Genomic DNA, 19,916 nt, shown 5'->3' on the forward strand with positions numbered 1-19,916 from the left:
AAACGCACTTTTTTATGTACTCATTGTTTCACAAAGTTTTGCTCGTGACTGTACGTAACTTGTTACCTATACCTGGGTGAATTGCTTTAAGAAATGAGAGTAATAAAAAAATTGTCAAAATTGCATGTGAAGATAATATAAAGATTGGTTTGTCGGGAGTGTGGATGATAGCAGACGCTAGCGAAGGCTTCACGTTTTTGAATAAACCTAGATTCTTCTCTCCTGACGAGTAATAAGAATAATTGATGGGGTTTTACGTGCCAAAACCCCGATATGATATGAGGGACGTAGTGGCCGGCTCCGGGAATTTAGACCACGTGAGATGTTTTAACGTGCACTACATCACATTGTACATTAAACGGGCCTCTACTATTTCACCTCAATCGAAATGCTACGGCCGCGGCCGGGATCGAACCCGCGTTTTTGGGACAGCAGGCGAACGCCTTAGCCACTACAGCATTACAGCGGTATGACGAGAGCAGCGACGATTGAGTTGCGAAGCTTTATAGGTAAACCAATAATGAATAACTCTGCGGAATGCAATAAAACAATTATGTTACTGCGCTCTGTACACAAAAATGCAACACAGTCGGATATGGCAACTTAGAGTGAAGGGCGCAAAGCAAAGCGCCGAACGTGAGGGCCGTTGCTGTCCAGACCATGTACGGCGGCTTCATGGAAAGTTAGCTCGCGATGTATAGCCAGGCGACGTCAGTCCTTCGTACTTTATTTCTCTCAACCTCGTCCCCCACCCCCTCCCTTTTTTTTTAGAGCGATAACTCTACTTCTCCTGCTACAAACCCAGAAAACTACTTTGTGCGTGCGTTTGACCTTGAAGCTAACACAACGTCAATTCCCCCCTCTTCTGCCTCGAACGTGCGAAGTCGCAGCAATGGACATGCGCAATTTCGGTTTATCCTACTCCCACGCGCACCTGTCTCCGCCGGTCGGCTAGAGCCGCTAGCCGCCTGGCGCGATCGCCTCGAGAGCTCAACTCTTGTCACGTGACTCCCGCGCGGTCAATACGAATGGAAATGTGGACAGCGTGCCGCTGCTTCCCGCGCTGAGGCGCCGACGCGCGCGTCACCGCGGCGGCATGGTTTCCACAGTAATCCGCCACTTTCGTTTTCCTTGCGCTGACCCCTGCTGTTTTGTTAAAGTTTTGTTAGGGACTGGGACAACCGGCATGACCAGAACAAAAGCCTCCGAGATGAACAGACGTTTCACTACCTCTCCGCTAGGGCAAGGGCGCATGCGCCGAGGCAACGTGAAAAAAAGCGGATTGCTTCTACCGGTCGACAAGCTTGGTTTAACCGCGTGCAACGAAGATGCCCATTTTTTTTATTACCACCACTAGGGTACTTCAGACAGTTATATCCACCAAAGTTCTAGAATTTCGCCTCCATGAAAGTGCGACCGCCGTCGTTGCAGAGAGTTGAACCTGGTCCCTTTTACTTCTCAGCGCAGCGCCGCAGCGGCTGCAAGCCACCTAGACGTGCCCTGGCTCATACCTTCAGCTTCACAAGTGAACTACGTCAGCAACGCTCCTCGCGTTCTTTATACCGGGTGTTAAAAGTACAGCTTTATGGTTATGTTAAAATTCACCACTGGGAAGAACGTGAAAACCACCTTTGCAGATAAGTTCGGTATCAAGGGGGACACAACGTGAGATAATAATTATCGCTGTCAGACGCCCAGTTAACTAAGATTTAACAATGAACTTTTTCATGAGTGCAGCAAGCGGGCATGTTTGTCTCGAAACGTTGGAGGCATTCGCTTTTCTACACAGTTCCACTTGCAAGAATTCATGGTGGTTTGCTGCACTCATTAAAAAGTTTTAATGAGTGCAGCGGTTGCTGCACTCATTAAAAAGTTCATTATTCAATCTAAGTTAATTGGGTGGCTGACAGCGATAACTACTGTCTCACTTTGTGTCCCCCTGGATAAGCTTATCTGCAAAGGTGGTTTTCACGAACCTCCCCGTTCTGAATTTTGAGAATAATATAAAGCTTAATTTTGAACACCCTGTATGTTAAAGCTCTTTGCTGACTTCTCTTGCAGTCACTGTTCGTGATTTTCCTTCACGATTCAAGTGTAACCACTGAAAAAGTAATCAGCATATCAGTGAAAAAAGAAAGTTGGGGAAATTTTGTGGCCGAAGCCGGCAAGAACTTCAATATACCTGTTTTCTGGGGCAAACGTACAATGAGTGCCAGCAAGATAAAAAAACAACAACAAATCAAACAAAAAATAACTGTGCACTTCAGTCGGAGTAAAATATGAGCAACGAAATAGGAATGGACTTGTAATGGAGGGAACTACGCTGGCGAATAGAGCAGAGAAGTTTTCGAAAACCTCTGCTCGTTCTTAAAGCTTCTGTCACACTCCCTGCAAGTTGGGTGAAATCAAACGTGGCAGAAGAGGGTCCCATTACTACAACGGCGTAGTTTTGAAAAGATAAGACGAAGAAAAGAAGAGCATGAAATTTAATCTCAAAATAAAGTTTGAATGCTCAGGGGAAAAAGATAACGTGGCCCCAAAAAATAAACGCATGACGCGCAAAAGGATATGCGATGTCAAGTACGAAGTGCGCCGAATCGATATTTAATACTGATTTTCTTCCCCGCGTGGCCCACTTGAGAGCGTTGGAACACCGGCACGCGAATACAAAAGTTCTGTGTCTGCGCGTGTGTGCGTGCGTGCGTGCGTGTGTGTGTGTGTTTGCGTGTGTGTGTGTGTGTGTGTGTTTCATATTTTGTAGATTTCTTTTTATGGCCATCAAAAAAAAAGATTGTGGAACTTACAGCAAGTTAGTTACCTAGTAATTTGCTCATATAGAGAGCAAGTCACCGTGTATGTGAGAGCACCTTCTGTTAAAGATCGCCTTATTCACTATATATATATATATATATATATAAGAAAGGAATTTCAGGGCTCGTTTCTTTATTTGACACAACCATATATACGCCCCTCTAGTACGCGCATACTTGACATTACGGTACTGTGTTATCCAGAGTCCTCAGCTACAGCGTCTCTCATAGCCTGTGTATGTAGATATGTTCATTTTCTAATATTAAAGCGAAAGGCTTACATGCATCATCAACGTGAAAATTGACCGTCGGCGTTCCGCGTCGGCGCCAACACTAGTGATGCAAAATCTCCATCAAGTGATGACGTCAACATACGACGTCACCATGACGTCACAGCTCGCCAAAATGTGTGACGTCAACATAACGTCACATACCGTGACGTCTACGATGACGTCAAGACATGACACCATAGCTTGGTCAAAGGCTGGCCGATCACGGAGGTTCTGCAAAACCAGGTTAGGCGCAGAGGGCTTGCCTCCGATTGCCTCCGATCCTGAATGTAGTGCAGAAAGCTTTCAGGCGGCCGGGGGGGGGGGGGGTGCGGATAAATACGTCGACTGAGAAGCAAGTGACGATGAAGGTGGTTTCCTCCTTCGAGTCGTCTTACAAGAATGCAAAAGAGATCCTGTCAGTTTTTTTACAGCGAGAGCTGTTATGAGTTCATTTCAACGGCGGTTTTTGGCGCCGTAGTTGTCCGCCGCCATCGCCGCCGCCGCCGCCGGTGTCCGTAACCATTATCGCACGAATTACATATAAGGAAAAATTTCAAGGATGGAACGAGGTTCGAACCTGGGCCCTCTGCGTGGGAGCTAAGTGTTCTACCTCAGATCCATGCGGGTGCTTGAAACTGCGTTGCAAAAAGACCCTATACAGGCGTAATGTCGGGAAGGAACCACATTAATAATGTAGTGTGGTAGAAGAGTAAAATAACAACCAGGCGTCACACAAACGCGAATTCTGTAACCGGGCGTCACACAATGCGAATTGCGCAACGAGTGGGTTGTTGAATGCTTCCAATCCATTACAAAGGCCTCTGCGATAATTCATCCCCGTCATGAGCCACAGGATCCACAAAGTGCACATAATGCCTTACAGGCGTTTAGCGAGTAGCACGGTCCTCCGCAGAATGACGAAAAATTGCATAGTGGCTGCTTTCCTACTTCACAAAAATTATGATGATTTATAGCGTAGTGGATTCCTCGCAAGTGCACTCCTATTGGTTGCCAAGGAAGCCCATAAGGCTCTCATGATCCATTTCCTCAGGCTCTCAACAAAGTTAATTCCCTCTCTCTCTCTCTCTCTCTCGCTCTACGTTTCTCCGGTTAACGTATGTTATAAAGAGCGGTGGGCCTGTAAATAACGGCCGGGCGTCACACAATATGAGTTACGTAACTAGTGGGTCGTTTAAAGCTTCCGACCCATTACAAAGGGTTCAGCCATAATTCATCATCATCAACCGTCGCATCAGCAAAATACACATAATGCCTTACAGATGGTACCTCGCTTCTCCGCAGAATAACGAATAATGCCGTTGTGGGTGTTTCCGAACCTCCCAAAAATTATGATTTGTGGCGTAGTGGGTACGTTGCTAATGTACTTGTATTAGTAGCCACAAGAGAGTTTACAACGGCCTCTAGAAATGCCGCTCTTCCAGCTTTCGCTGTGACTGTGTTGCGCTTTTCGCGCAGGCCTGGCGTTTTTTTTTTTTTGTTCGGGCTCAGCCTATACATTCATTCTTGCTACATCTATCTATCTATCTATCTATCTATCTATCTATCTATCTATCTATCTATCTATCTATCTATCTATCTATCTATCTATCTATCTATCTATCTATCTATCTATCTATCTATCTATCTATCTATCTATCTATCTGTCCGTCCGTCCGTCCGTCCGTCCGTCCGTCTGTCTGTCTGTCTGTCTGTCTGTCTGTCTGTCTGTCTATCTATCTATCTATCTATCTATCTATCTATCTATCTATCTATCTATCTATCTATCTATCTATCTATCTATCTATCTATCTATCTATCTATCTATCTATCTATCTATCTATCTATCTATCTATCTATCTATCTATAATACACGGTTGTTAGCGTGGCCAGGGACAGTGCTCTACCATTGGGGTACTCGCACTCAGGAAATTCTGCCTTCTTAGGTGGTTTTTCGGATTAAAGGTGAAGTCTGAAGCTGTTTGAACGCTTGTGCGAAAGAACCGGTGCCTGCTGCGTTCAGTACAGCGCCCTGAGTTTAATGAAAGAAGAAAAAGCATGGGAAAAAGCATAAAAGCAATTTTTTAATGGACTTGACGTGCTCGAGTTGCACGTAATCGAACTCCGACGATCGCATTCTGCTTTCCGCTGCTTCGTGCATTACGTTTTGCCTAAAAGCAAAAGCGGTGTTACTGTTTGATAAAGCATATAGTAATGCGTTACTTTCACGTCCGAGCAATCTGTGTGCCTGAAACGAATTCTCTGCAAGAGGTTTTTGCTAGAGCTGCTGATGATGGAAGAAATATACGAAAGAAAAGGCATAGAGGCGAAATAGGCTCCTGTTACGAGCTTAATGCACTCGTTTGCCGCAAGAAGTTGGATGACCTCTTTCGTGACGACCCGCTTTCTCTGTTAAGAGAGAAGTCATAATTCGGCACTCACTGAGATTGAAACATTCCTGTAATCTTCGAAAGCGCGCCGACATTGAAATTGCACGCAATATGTAAATTGGCTGGAACGTGTTGTGGATCGCGCATTAAACCTTTTATTGCTTTTCTGAAAGATGTCTATGGTGGTTTCGAACAGATTAAAACTTAGGCAGCCACTGCGAGCCCGCGCTGAAATTTAACAGGCGACTCTGCAACCCTGCTTGGTTGCATGGATAGCAGAGACGCGCTGAAGCCTAATTTAACGTAACACCCAGTTAGAATAAAGGAAATAAGTGTTAATTTCAAGGGCTCGTTTTATTTGTTATACACAATATTAATGAGAACTAACAGACAATAATGCCAAGGAAAGTATAGGAGATATTTTTAGTAATAAAGGTAAGGTAATTGTCAAGAAAGAAAAGTGGAGGAAAAGATAGCTTGCCGCGGGCAGGGACCGAACCTGCGACCTTCGAATAACGCGTCCGATGCTCTACCAACTAAGCTACCGCGGCGGCCACCCCCCCGTCCACTTTATAGGGTATATGTGTGCATTTAAACGTGGGAGCGTCAGTCAGCACCGCCAGTAGCCATGACGGCGAGTGTGGAACACTCTTTTTCTGCCTGTTGGCGTCACGTAGCACTTGAACTTATTACGAGCTGGCAGCTGACCACTTATCCCTCGCATACTACCTGAAAGCATCAAGTCTGCCAGAACGAGGCCCTCGCTATGAATGAAGGAAAGAAGTGTTAATTTCAATGGCTCGTTTTTTTTTGTTATACACAATATTAATGAGAACTAACAAACAATAATGCCAAGGAAAGTATAGGGGAGGTTTTTAGTAATAAATGTAAGGTAATTGTGAAGAAAGAAAAGTGGTCGAAAAGATAGCTTGCCGCGGGCAGGGACCGAACCTGCAACCTTTGAATAACGCGTCCGATGCTCTACCAACTAAGCTACCGCGGCGGCCATCCCCCCGTCCACTTTATAGGGTATATGTGTGCATTTAAACGTGGGAGCGACCCTCGCTATGAATGAAGGAAAGAAGTGTTAATTTCAAGGGCTCGTTTTCTTTGTTATACAGTTAGAATAGTGGAACAAGGCGCACAACTATTACTCAGTTTTAGAATAGGGTGCAAATAGCTTTGCGCCAGCGTTTGCCGTCACAGCGCATGCGTCGAACGCTATCCTCTCGGATTACGAACGTTAAGTGACGGAAATAGCCGAAATACGCAACGAACGTAATATTTGCGTACCCTATTCTAAAACTGCCTACTAAAGCGATAACGTTTTAGAGCCCGTGTCTCAGAAATTGCCGTGTCGGCGCCAGGGTCGGCGGCGTTGTCCGTGAGCGAAAAAGAAAGCCGTATTTGAACGTGGTTAACCTAAGGCTTCTTGAGCGGTAAAAGCAACTACCGCGGAGTGAATGTCTCAGCGCTGTGCCGCTCGCCGAGTACGGGAACGGAGAAAATTGAGCGTCACTGATAAACTGATAGTGAGTACACAGAAACTGCGTGCAAGTAAACACACACACGCATACGCTCACGTGCACACACACACACACACACACACACACACACACACACACACACACACACACACACACACACACACGCACGCACGCACACACACACACACACACACACACACACAACACACACACATACACAAAGTATCGCTCACACGAAGGCTCAGGCGAACGCAAAACATCACGGCGGAAGCTCAGCGCGAAGAGAGCGCGCAATCGTCTGTGAGACTGCGGCGGGTCGCAACGACTACAGTTCGGACCGATATGCGTGCGAGGCCTTAACCAGAAGTGTACTGAAAGCAAAACACGATAACCCAGACTAAACGTCACGTAAACACGGAATACGTGTCGGATATTTGGTGACAGCATGAAAAGGCTGGAGAACTCAAGCAAATGATCCAAAAACCCGCATCGGTGCCCGGTATTACGGCTTCCACCATGGGGATGATGGTCCAACATCACCATTGCCATCACATTCGTGACCATTACCATCATTATTAAAGGCTCTGATATACTCCAGCGTAACGTCGACGCGCGCGTGCGCGCGTCACGGCGACGTTACGTCAGCAAAAGACAGCCCTCTATAGTCCGGCGTCGGCTGACCGCCGACGCAGCCGACAGCTGCTGGCGCGCTCGGGCGTCGCTCGGCTCCGAATAGATACTGCTGCATTTCGCGCCAGACGCGCCGGACTCGCATGTACAGGAACCTGCTTCGCGGGCTGTTTCGTCGGTTCCCGACAGGTGGCGCGGCGCGTTCTTCGCTTTACTGCGCATGCGCTTATCTAGATGCCATCGCACCGGCGCGTTGGAGCCGGCTCGACTGTAGCGGAGACCAATTTGCGCCTGGCGTATCGTCGCCGGCTCGGCGTGACGAAACGCAACGTCCTCACGCGCGATCGCGTGGGAAGTCGGAGTATAACAGAGCCTTAAACCACCATCACCAAGCTGATGACGATGGCGACGGCTGTCGTTAACTCTTTATTGTAATCCCTTTTCAAACGGGGCTTCAAACAGTAGTCGCCACATCTGGGTTTACTAATTCTTTTTTATGCCCCCAGCAGAATATGTTTATACAGGGTTGTTTCAAGAAATGCGTCCGAAAATGCTCAAAAATAAGGGAAATGGAATATTTGCTCGCTGCCATCGTAATAACTTTTTCTGTAGCGGCAAACATATCTTAAGAAGGGAAGAGACATCGATCGCGGCGGTAATATAAAGAAATTGATATCTCTCAATTATTGAGACAAGCATCGGATAAACTGGGGGAATTGAAGTCCTTCCCGCCAAGTCCTTCCTATATGTTTCGCCAAGTTAGTCGAACGCGGTAACCACCGAGGCAGCAACAGTTAGCAAGAACGTATGTGAAGCGCGTTGCTAGGAGACGGTCTGCGGATTCACTCGCATCACGCGTCGTAGTCTAGACGTTAGGCAGGTAGCACGAAAACCTAACCACTGCCACGTGGAATCATTTGAGGGAGAGAGGGAAAAAAAGGAAGAGGAGGAAGCCAGAATAGAGCGTGAACTCACGTGAACTGCACGTAAGCGATCAAGAAAATGAAGGAATGACACCTGGTTGAGGAGAACGAGGAGATAGGTAAAAGGAAGGAAGAGAAATGAATTTCTTCTTGCGGCAAAAACCGTAACTCTTTAGATCGACGGGGACTTCCTAATTGTCCCTAGATTCGGGAAAAAAGGTATGCCCAGCATGACGCGTGTAGCAGTCGGAGAACGTCAATAAAAAGAAAATATTTTTGAAAACGAACTCTTAGTTCTTTTTATCCCTGTCTTTTGATCCATCCGTTGTTACGAAGAAAGTCAGTGCTGGTTAAGCGGACTGAGGAGGCCAGTAACAGCCAGCTTTTGGACAGGTAAGAAAGAAAGTACAAAGGTATCAAGAACAGCGATGAGAATTTCGGAAAAAAGCAATAGAAAAAGAAAGTGATGAAGGGAACAGCGAAAAGCGCAGAGGAAAGCTCAGGAAGTGACCGTCTTTGTAGAAAAAGGACTGGAGGTACGGCCCGATTGAAATTGGAAGTTCGGTTCCTGCGCCCCGTCGCACTCCCGGGGGGAACCTTTACGACAAGTCGTGGGCTGGCAACCTTTCGCCACAACCCCTTCTCTTTCCTTCGCTGGAACGAATTTTATAAGACTGGCTTTTCTCATCTGGTTGCTTCGCTACATCTCCACTTCCTTAACTTTACTTGGGCTTTTCTTTTTTTTTTCCTACTTTCCTCGGCATCGTCGAGTTCAGGTACGCCGCTCTTGTTATCTCACGAACCGGTACGAAGGCGCTGATTTCAGCGCGGTGCGGGGCGTGCAAATGAGCTCACAAGGTGGGCACTGCGCCTGCCGTAAATTTACGCGAAACGAGAAAAGAAGGCGGCGCGAAATGCAGGCGCGTGTCAGAATGTACTGTCTCCCGAGTAGAGTGGCGTTCCCGAATTCGCGTGGGATGCACCGGGGGCTGAAGCGTGGGTACAGGTGTCACGTCCAAACTGAGCAAGAGAAAATTTAAAAAAAAAATAAGTGAGAAGTGCATCGTCGCAATTTGTTGTTGCGAGAACATGGAAAGATGCGCCTATTTTGCACGTGTCAGAGGAGTGCCAGTGCAGAACAACAAAAAAATAAATAAAAATAAAAGAGGAAGCGCGCGGTTTTTCAATAATTACCTAATTACATTCGTGACGCATTGTTAATAAATTCTAACGAAACAGAAGTCTAGGAGGACATGGAAGTTTGGAGAGATGAATATTATTAAACACGGGGAGTCGCCGGAGCCAACGTTTCAAGTGGTCTTGTCTTCAAGGCTTTGAAGGCCTTGAAGACGACAAGACAAGGGAGACGACTGTCGTGTTACTTCAACGTGTTACGGCATTCGAATATGAAACAGTGTTGTCATAGATATCAAGTTTCCGCCAGAGCTTCACACTTTAGGCTCGCCCGCATTCTCATCTACGCAGCTGCTCACGACAACCTCACACGCCATGGTGCTGTCACGACACCGCAAACCTTCGTTTAAGTAAACAAGGTCTCAGCCGCACTTAGCGAGGACAAGATCCTCGTACAAGGCGCGGAGGAACACGGCGTATTTGCTCAGACGCGAGCGAGGCCTACCTAGTCTGGTTGATTAGTTCCGTGCAACACCGTGGAAGTTGCAGAACTCTCTAGCCAATTGGACGGGCGAGAGCACCGTGCGGTGTGTTCGTTCACGCCGCACCGTCTGCTCGAGCGTCTCCTTGTCATCCTGGGCAAAAGTGTCCTTTAAATGGGGAGTGGAGGCGCTTTTCTGGCCGCGTACCCCAACGGCCGTAATGCGTTTCCGTTCTAGACATGCAGCTTAATGCTGGACCAAACCGCGCCCAAACAAGCTTCTAAATTTATTCATTTATTTCCAGAGCACTGTCAGCCTCTGGCGACAGGCCTTTAGCAGGAGTTGTGACAAGCACGAGGAACAATACATTGCGTACAAAGTCGAAGCTTAAGCGGAATGTAATAGCACTTAACTGGGGAAAGTATAAACTTATGAAAATATGAAATTAAATGTACAAGATACGAACAGAAATGTCGATCGCTACACTGGCAGACTTGTCTTGATTGCGTCACTCTCAGCGCACAACTAGCACTGATTCGTATCGCCCTCTCTGGGTTAATATGAAACGTGTACACCTCTGGTTCGGTGGATAAATGCACCCCTGATGTTCTGATGCAACACACATATGTTGACATCGTCAGCAATGAGCAGGCCAACACGTGTCTGCACCTACGTTTGGCTGCGCCGGCATATGGCTTAGAACGAGGCTCGTAGGTTCGTCAGTGCTGCACGTTACTTGTGGGATTGAGCACCATAGGTGCCGCTCGAGTCGGTGCCGCCTCAGATTACGCGAGCGATAAAGCTGCGCTGTTAATCCAGCAAATCGTATAACCATGTCTCTCGAGGACAGGCCCTTGTCGTTTGTTTCGCCTCTTGAGTCCCTGAGCCGTGCTCCCCAATTGAGCTCCGGAAATAGCGTGCCTTCCTCTCTGCAACCTGATCTCTATCTTTCTCTCTCTCTCTCTCTCGCTGTATTTCGTCTCAAACTCGGAAGAGGCGAGGGAAGAAAATCGAAGAAGACTGCGTCTGAGAGCGCGTAAGAAAAGCCAGCCGTTTCATGAAGAAATCTACGCCACGTGTTGACGCTCGACAGTAACAGGTATATTTGAGGTGCTTAAATATCCACTTGTTGCAAGAACTCTTAAACTTGAATAATCTTGAACGCCATGTTTTTCCCAGCGCGGATTCGGTGACCTCGATGAAACAGAAAAAAAAGAAACTTATATAATAGGTGCTTGTGTAACGTGCCTACCTGTGAAATAACTTGTGCCTTATCTTAACTATATACCGGGTGTCCCAGCTATCCTTAGGCAAGGGTTAAAAAATACAATATTAGAGGCAGGCGAGCGAAACCAGTTGCAAATTGCTGACAGCCACCTTGCGCACTACGGAAAATTCTTTCTTTGGTTATTCATTGGTAATTAGGATTATTTAACATATAAATTGGTAAATATTGACTTTAGGCAAGAAATGTGACTTGCAAAGTTCCAGAGCGTCTTCAAAAACCCCCATTGCATTATTTTCGATAAAAAAAGTCTCACGTATACCATTTTTCCCAAGCTGCAAAGAAAGCCCGCGAAATACAAAAAGAAAAAAGAAACACCCGACTAGCGCATTCGCGCGCAGCGAAGGTGCTGCTCTCAGTCATGGTTTCAGCCGGCTCCGTTGCAGCGGTAGGCAGATAAGTTAACGGTGGTTTCTTGGCCCGCGTCAGCAAAGCAAGTTGGCGCGCGTGACAGCTGGCTGCAACTCGCACTGTCACGCGCGCCAACTTGCTTTGCTGACGCTGGCCAAGAAACCACCGTTAACTTATCGGCCTACCGCTGCAACGGAGCCGGTGAGTCGCGGCCGCAGCTGATTACGTTCACTCAAACCACAGCTGAGGGCAGCACTTTCGCTGCGCGCGAATGCGCTAGGCACGTTTTTCTTTTTGTATTTCGCGGGCTTTCTTTGCAGCTTGGAAAAAAACAGTAGACGTGAGACTTTCTTTAGCGCAAATAATGCAATGGGGGGTTTCTGAAGGCGCTCTCGAACTTTTCAAGTCGCATTTCTTGCCTAAAGTCAATATTTGGCAATTTTGTTAAATAATCCTAATTAACAAATTATTTAATTACAAAAGAAAAAAATGTCTGTAGTGTTCAAGGTTACTGTCAGCAATTTGCAACTGATTTCACTCGCCTGCCTCTAATATTGTATTTTTTAACCCACGGCTAAAGATAGCTGACACACACACACACACACACACACATCATAGAAGAGCGGTTTTTTCCTAGATTTGGGCACTCATGTAAAATCCCTTCCCTCGGGGGCTTTTGCGGGAATTAAAGTAATAATTATAATAAAAAAACTCAGAGTCCTTTATGCATTCGCATAAGAGGACTCGAAGGCGAAAGCTCTTCTTTTTTTTTTTCTCAGTCGATGTATTGATCCTCCCTCTCCGAAAGCTTTCTGCACCTAACGAGGTTTTGCAAAGCCTTCCGGATAGGAGTCACTGCAAGCTTTCGGCACCTCTCCCAGTTTTGCCTGTGTTCAAACCACATTGTCGTACGATGACGTCACAAATTTTGGCCATCTGCGACGTCATGATGACATCATCACGCGATGATGATTTTTCGCATCACTGGTGTTGACGCCGCCGACGCGGGACGCCGACGCCGTCGGTCAATTTTCAAGTTTGATGAGGCATCTGAGGCTTCCGCCTTAGTAAAAATAAAAAAAATGAGGAGAAATGTACACGAAGACACCAGAAATGTCTTTATGACTATAAGCAATGTCCAATGAACAAACTAGAAAAACAAAAAAGCTCCATGTCCAGAGGGATTTCGCAGCCAGCGCCATCGAAGAAAAAAGGCAAAATTCAGAGATTAAGAAAAGAGACGCCTGAGAATTGGGCCAGCCGGTGGCCGGAGGTAAAATCCGTGAAGGCAATCCGCGGGCGATATAAAGCCCCGCGTCCACTTCGGCACGTGCGGCTCTTAGAGGAGACGATTTCATTTAGCGAAAAAGCCCAGGCCGTTCCTGGATTAAACTTTCACAATGGAACAGTTTCAACTACGATCCCAGAGTCGAACGGCTCTCGCCGCCCACGCAAAGCACTCTCATGCCGGACATTCTTCTTTGCTGTTGTTGATGATGCTGTAGTTGACGTCACTGAAATCCCCTGCAGTGCTATATAGAGGAAAACTCGATTTCGCTGAGTTTTGTTTACTTAAAGATTTGTTTCTCTTAAGTGCGGCAAGGTCCGTATTTCTTTCTTTGATCAGCGCTGAAACGTTCTCGGAAAAGCTGCAGCACTTCAGCCTTTCTAGGAGGCCATGTATTGCCGTGTAATTTTTTTAATGCACCCTCCGGGTACAAATGTGTCCCCTACTATAGGTGAAATAATAGATGCGCTGCACCATCCAACATTCAGGATACCATCGGATTCTTACTGCCAACTGCCTTTTTTTTGAAAAGATGTCCTTGAGGCAACTTGTTGAAGTATATTTGGCAAGTACGGAAACGAAGAAAACCTTGGCCTCAAGGACGCCAACAGAGACGATTTCGAAATAGCATGCAAAATGAATTACATTCATGGACAAATAAAATGCGAAAATTTAGAAAGTAATAAACGCTTCGCCATGTGAGAGCACGAGAACATTATACCAGACCGCTAATAATGTGGTTGCCCGGACACCAGTAGCAATGTTCGTTGGACAGATAAGGTTCATTCCAATCCGTTCCAAAGACGGTTTAGACCTCACATTAAGCACACGACCCGAAATAATGCCGACATTGGCGAGTTTTAGTATTGCGTACGCAGCGTCCGCAACTCAGTTGCGTGTGTAAGACCACTGCGTCTCGCAAAGTGCGCATGAGCGGAAGCTCTAAGCACGCGTATTATACGAAACGCATTGTTCTGAAATGGACACTAAAGAGAAACAACGAATCGGTTTAGATCAATAAATTGTGCTCTGAGAACTCTAACGCCGTTAATTGCGCCATCATAGGTTTATTAATAGAGGGAAAAATCAAGTTCAAATTCTCATTTCTAAATTTCGCGCCGTAATCTCCCCGCGTGACGTCAGGGATTTCAAAGTGTATTTATCGTATTTCGGCGCCATTGGCTCAACGAAATTCCCCCTCACTTGGCTTGTTAAATCTATGGCCCCCTCAGAGGACAATGTACTTCATTTTTGTCGATTGGGAACTATGTAGTCCCTAGTGGGGGCCGTCAAAACATGTGACGTCACGGCGAATTGTGCAAAAACTTCAAGGTGGAGTCGCCACCTACATTTTGCTTTCGCGCGTTTTCTCGCTTACTAAGCGTCTTCTCGCAGCAAGCGTGGTGTATTTGGTATCGCGAAAGAGTAATTTACTAATATGAGAAAAATTGTTTTGCTCTTCAGTGTCCCTTTACGTTAGCAACGCCGTTACGGACACTACGAACTCAGCACTAAAACTCGCTATTAAGCGCACTGGGGGGCACAAGGAGGAAATAGCACGCTTCAATTAACCATAAACCACTTCGTATTTAATTTTTTCTATTAAGGACATTTATCACTGTAGGGCTTAATCTCAGGAGTCGTAAAATACTACAAAAGGCCGTCATAAACCGTCTCAGTAATAAGACACTGCAATACACTGCTGCCAGCCCGCTGGGGCCAGTTTTAAGGAGCCCGAGAATCTCAAATAAACGAGCGTGTTTAAGGATAGTGAGGGTTAGTTATTCTGATAGTAATGACAAAACCGTACACAAAATACAGAGAACGAGAGAGAGAGAGAGAGAGATAGAGAGAGAAGACAACAAACAATGAAGACAAGGAACGCAAAGAAGGCGTTATTGGTAGTATTCAGGCCCGTAGCCAAGAATTTTTTTCAGGGGGGGGGGGCACTTGCTGAAAGCCTTCACTACTTGAGAAAAAACGCCTATTTCACGATTTATTTTCGACAAAACACCATGCGTCATCGAAATTTCGGGGGGGGGGGCGTGCTCCCCCCCCCCCTGGTTATGGGCCTGGTAGTATTTAGTTGAAAACTGCCAATTATGACGCGAACGGAAAATGAAAAAAATGGCCGCGTATCTGCGCGCTTCGCCGCAAATGTCGTCTAAAGACGATAGAAGAGGTGCTGCGTGAGATATGGACGCCATCTGGCAATACGTCGGGAAACATGAGTGCTTTGTTGCGGGCTGGTAGTCCCGGCGCAGCAGCAGGCGAAGACCGGCCGTGACCAACGCGACCGGCGGGGACGCCAGCCAGCCCGAACACGCGGTTTGGCGCGACGCGCCGAAGCAGAAGAAACGTCCGCACTCAACGAGTACTCTCCACACACTCTTATTTACACGTCGCCTGGATAAAACAGGAACGCCAGAGCGGCGCCCCATGGCATTCGTACAGAGCAATACTGAACCGAAACCGAAACACAACAATGAGCTCGTGCAGAGGGCACGGAGGGAAGGCAAGTTTCAGCGCAGTCGCATTTTCAGCTGTCTCTATGTATTTTCTATTAAAGGAACACACCACCTAATACTTACCTAGTGATGTTGCGCCTCAGATATGCGTAATGTTTGCTTTTTGACCGACAATGTACACAAGTATGAACCTAGTCAGCCGTTCAAGATGGCTGGCCCTTGGGCAAGTGGTTAAACTTTGGCCGGGTGGCTGAATCGAGTGACGTGCCGACAAGCAGAAAGACAGACAGAAAGGCAGACCAAAATTTCTGCGTTTAAGTTCCCCAAGAAAGACTATCGTCTTTAATATTATCAGTGTACCAGAAATTACACGCACGCGGTAATGACCGAGCCCACAAACTCCGCAATAGAGTGTCCCCACGTGCGGCGAGCTGGTCTTCTTCGCCCAGTTCCCTTTTTTAGATGCGAAGTATCTTAAGGTCGAGCTCAATCCGGCGGTGGTGGTGGTGGTGGTGTGCGGCGTGACCACCCTTACTGCGCATGCGCATACCCTCTCCACACACCTCCTCTCCACCCACCCTCTCCCCTTCCCCTCTCCACTCTCCCTCTCCCCTTCCCATCTCCCCTTCCCCTCTCCACTATCCCTCTCCACTTTCCATCTCCACGTTCCCTCCCACTTTCCCTCTCCACATACCCTCTCCACTTTCCCTCTCCCCTCCCTCCCCCATACCCTTCTCCCCTTCCCCTTTCCACTCTACCTCTGAAACGCGGGCTAGACATGCCGAAATTCTCTCCTGCGCAACGCCGCGATGAGCTCGAGCGCATGCGCGTCCCCTCCCCTTCTCTCTCCTCTCCTACGCTGCCCCCCTCTCGCCCGCCTGTCGACCGCGTTCCCCGCTCGCCCTGTGAGAATTAACGGCCAGGCTAGATGGAAGATACGACGCGCGTAGCGTCCCTCTTCGCGTTCCACGACGCGAGGTCGGTAGCATGCCCAACGAACGCCAACGGAACGCGATCGTGCAAGTGCTCCGGCTTCGCATCGCCTCATGGTCCCCTTTAGCGGGAGATGGTGTAATTTTTTTCCAGTTAGCTCATTACAACTACACTTCAGTTGAAAACTAGGTACGACTTCTATGCTTTTTTTTGACATCATTATTTGTTGGCGTCAGATGGCCACCTATATAGTCTCTAGTTTATCATCGCACGCATGCCTTGCCTAAAGAAAACACCGCAAAGCAACGAGAGCATTTATCAAAGTGTCACTTTATTTTCAACCATTTACTTTGTTTTGGTCCCTGCCTCCTGCAATATTCACGTCACAACTTAAGCCACACTCAGCCACTCAATATCACGGATATCAAAAAACTAACAGACACGCGGAGAAAAGCAGTCGCTGCAGTTGCTCGCGAAGTTAAGAGTTTTGTTCTTATCCTAACAAGCATTCAAAATACCGTATGTCGACAGCCAAGAATGCAGCTTCGAGATCAAGTATCATTGAAACACTTGGACGGTGTTTAGAGGCTACATCGCACCGGCGAGGTATAATCCGCAAAAGCCGGTATTGTATAAGTTATACGCTTTCTTTCATGCAAAAGCTTACAAAATACGTGGTGTAGATTACACCAGGAGCACAAGAAAGCGTGACTATGCGTTCTCCTCTGAGCAGTCCACCTTCCGGTCAAGTTTCTAAGCATTCTTCTAAGCCAGCCACATTAGTATAAAAGAGCAAGGCAGTCTCGATAGTTTTAATTTTTATTACAATACTTGGAAAGCTTTTCTACTGCTTTCCCACAAATGAAACATGACCTGCTTGGCAGGACAAGCACATTCGTTTGGATGTTTCGGTAAATAAAAGTGATGCAGCTTATAATATACATATAAGCATGAAATGGTGACAATTATGCGTCAAGAACGACAAAGAATCAACAAGGTCTGCAAGCTTCTTCATTCCTGACCACGTTTTTTTTTTTGGCTAAGTACAAACTGTTGATGTCAAAGGTTTACGATGAATTGAGTTTGAGAAAAAAGGCATGACACTTCTTTTGCATTTGCACAACGTCTTTAATTCAGTTTCCCGATCTGTTACGAAATACGCGAACGTGGTATTTTCGTTTCCAGAGCTCCGTTTGCTATTGTAAAGAGCCACTCCAAAATTCAACAGGTCTTATTACCCCGCGGTGTTTAAACATTTAATTTTGACTATACGCGCTGGCAGCGAGGAATAATATCGCAAATTTCCTCACGAGGTGGAACATTATCAGCAGTAACGAGGCATTAGAATGCACATACAAGGAACGTAAATTGTACTTGCTTAGTTTCGGGTTGCAGGCTGCATAAACTGCTGCAAATATTCACGGTATCGTTAACCTATCAAGCGTGGTGTCACGCGCCCACAGGTGAATGTGAACAGTGAACATTCGACAACCACATATAATGGAAATCTACGCACTGGTGAGGTGAGCATTCACAGTGAGAATCACGCGCTCCGTGGCACCTGCTTCCCTGTGTTTTATTGTTTAGCTGCTCTGCTAACTACTTCGTTTTAACAGCTCCACCCTAGCCAAACGCGATGGTAACGAGTTAGCATTATCCGCGGAATTAAGTGTGGAAGGAAAGCAACACGCATTTCCTGTAATTCATCCAAGTACAACAGTGCAATCTAAAATAACTCAGTGGACGAGGTTAAGGGATTCTCGCTTAGGCATACTCCACTGCATATTCCGCATGGCTGCCGCGTCTTCGAGTGCGGATCCGGTGAATTAATCGATATGACAGTGTTCATAAACAAAAAGTCTGTATGGTATCAATTATAAAGTTGTTTCTAATGTAAAATACTACGAAAGACGTGATGTAGCTTACACTGTACTTTACCTGAAGTTTCCTCCCTTGCTCAGTACTGCGTAAGTGCATTGATTAGCTCGTGAAATCTGCTCACGACACGGAGAATACCATGGCCAACAAAAACAAAAAAAGAAACGTTAAGAACAGCATAAATAGATTTATTCGCGAGACATTAAGTTCGCACACCTTGCCAATAAACAAACTTTCGGGCCAGCGCGGTTTTCCTGAAGGTGACATCTTCGGTTAAATAGTACATTAATGACTTTTTTTGAAATTTCGTTTTCCCTCTCTTTCATTGTAGCCGCGTCGACCATAATTTTTAATGAGTTTCACCGGAACGCCAGAAGCAGCAGGCGCTCGAGTCACAGCAGGCGCTCGAGCGATTAAGGTCATAATGATGGTACTGAGAGACTCGTCAATTAAAATTTTGAGAGAGAAATAACGAAGAAAACATTCGATATGAAGTGAGGGGGAAAGAGAAGGGGAAAAAGCAGGAGTTTTAACAAAACGACAAAATTTTAGTTGCCCTAAAACAGGACAGGGCAAAGCGTAAAGAATAGGCAAATCGAATGCAGGGAAAATGGGAGCATCAGGATTGCACGCCTGCGTGCACAAAACGACACCTCACGTGCGCTAATGTCCGCTGAATGATAGCCTTCAAGTAGAATGATATCCTTCAACTGAAAAGTAGTCTAGAATGATAGCCTTCAACTGAAAGCAGAACGAAACGTTTGTTCCGAAGACGAAGCACTGAAAGCAAATTCAGAAAGCAAACAATAACTCAGGACTCTGGCAACTCTTTGACTACTTATCTAAACGAGTGCCGGCACCTTTTGCTCGCCTGGCGTAGGCATTTCTTCTCTACACGAAAAGAGGAAGTCTTTATCCACAAATATACGTTGTTGCGTCACAAAACTAAACTTTTATATGCAGCTGGTCTGGTTCCTTCCACTCTGTGCTCACTTTGTAAGAAGGATGAATCAATCGAACGTTATTTCTTATCATGCAGTCGCGTTCGTTTACTCTGGAAAAACGTACTCAAAGCAGTGTTTGGTCGAATAGGATTGGATCTAGCTACTTTTAATATTATGTACGCGTATTTGCGAGCCTCCTCATTAAGACATTGTCATGGGAATGTTTGCTCTGCTGTTGAATTTTTTTTTTTAGTTGAATCAACTCTTTTGGTCTAAGTACTTAAGCTACTATTATTAATTTATAATAATTATTAAAATTTTTTCCAAAACTCGTATAAATTATCTATGTCCATTTGTGTTAGACTATCCTTTTCTTGGCCAACCCCCAAAAGTGGGTGTGGGCCAATCACATAGGATTTGAACTTCAACTTAAACTTCGCCGGCGCCTGAGAGTAGCGGCGTAATGAGGAGCGCCGCCGGTGCTGTTACGGGTGATGCATGTATACCTCGATGGTGCCCGAGATAAGACAGCAGGAAAAACCGCGAGCGTTCGCAAACGCTCTAACGAAGTATTATGCGAACTTGACTTGCCGTTCACAGCCCGTTACACAGAGACAGATTTGTTGGGCGGTATGCACACCGCG

The sequence above is a fragment of the Rhipicephalus sanguineus genome, chromosome 8 (genome assembly GCF_013339695.2).
Source record: "Rhipicephalus sanguineus isolate Rsan-2018 chromosome 8, BIME_Rsan_1.4, whole genome shotgun sequence".
Classification (NCBI taxonomy): Eukaryota; Metazoa; Arthropoda; class Arachnida; order Ixodida; family Ixodidae; genus Rhipicephalus; species Rhipicephalus sanguineus.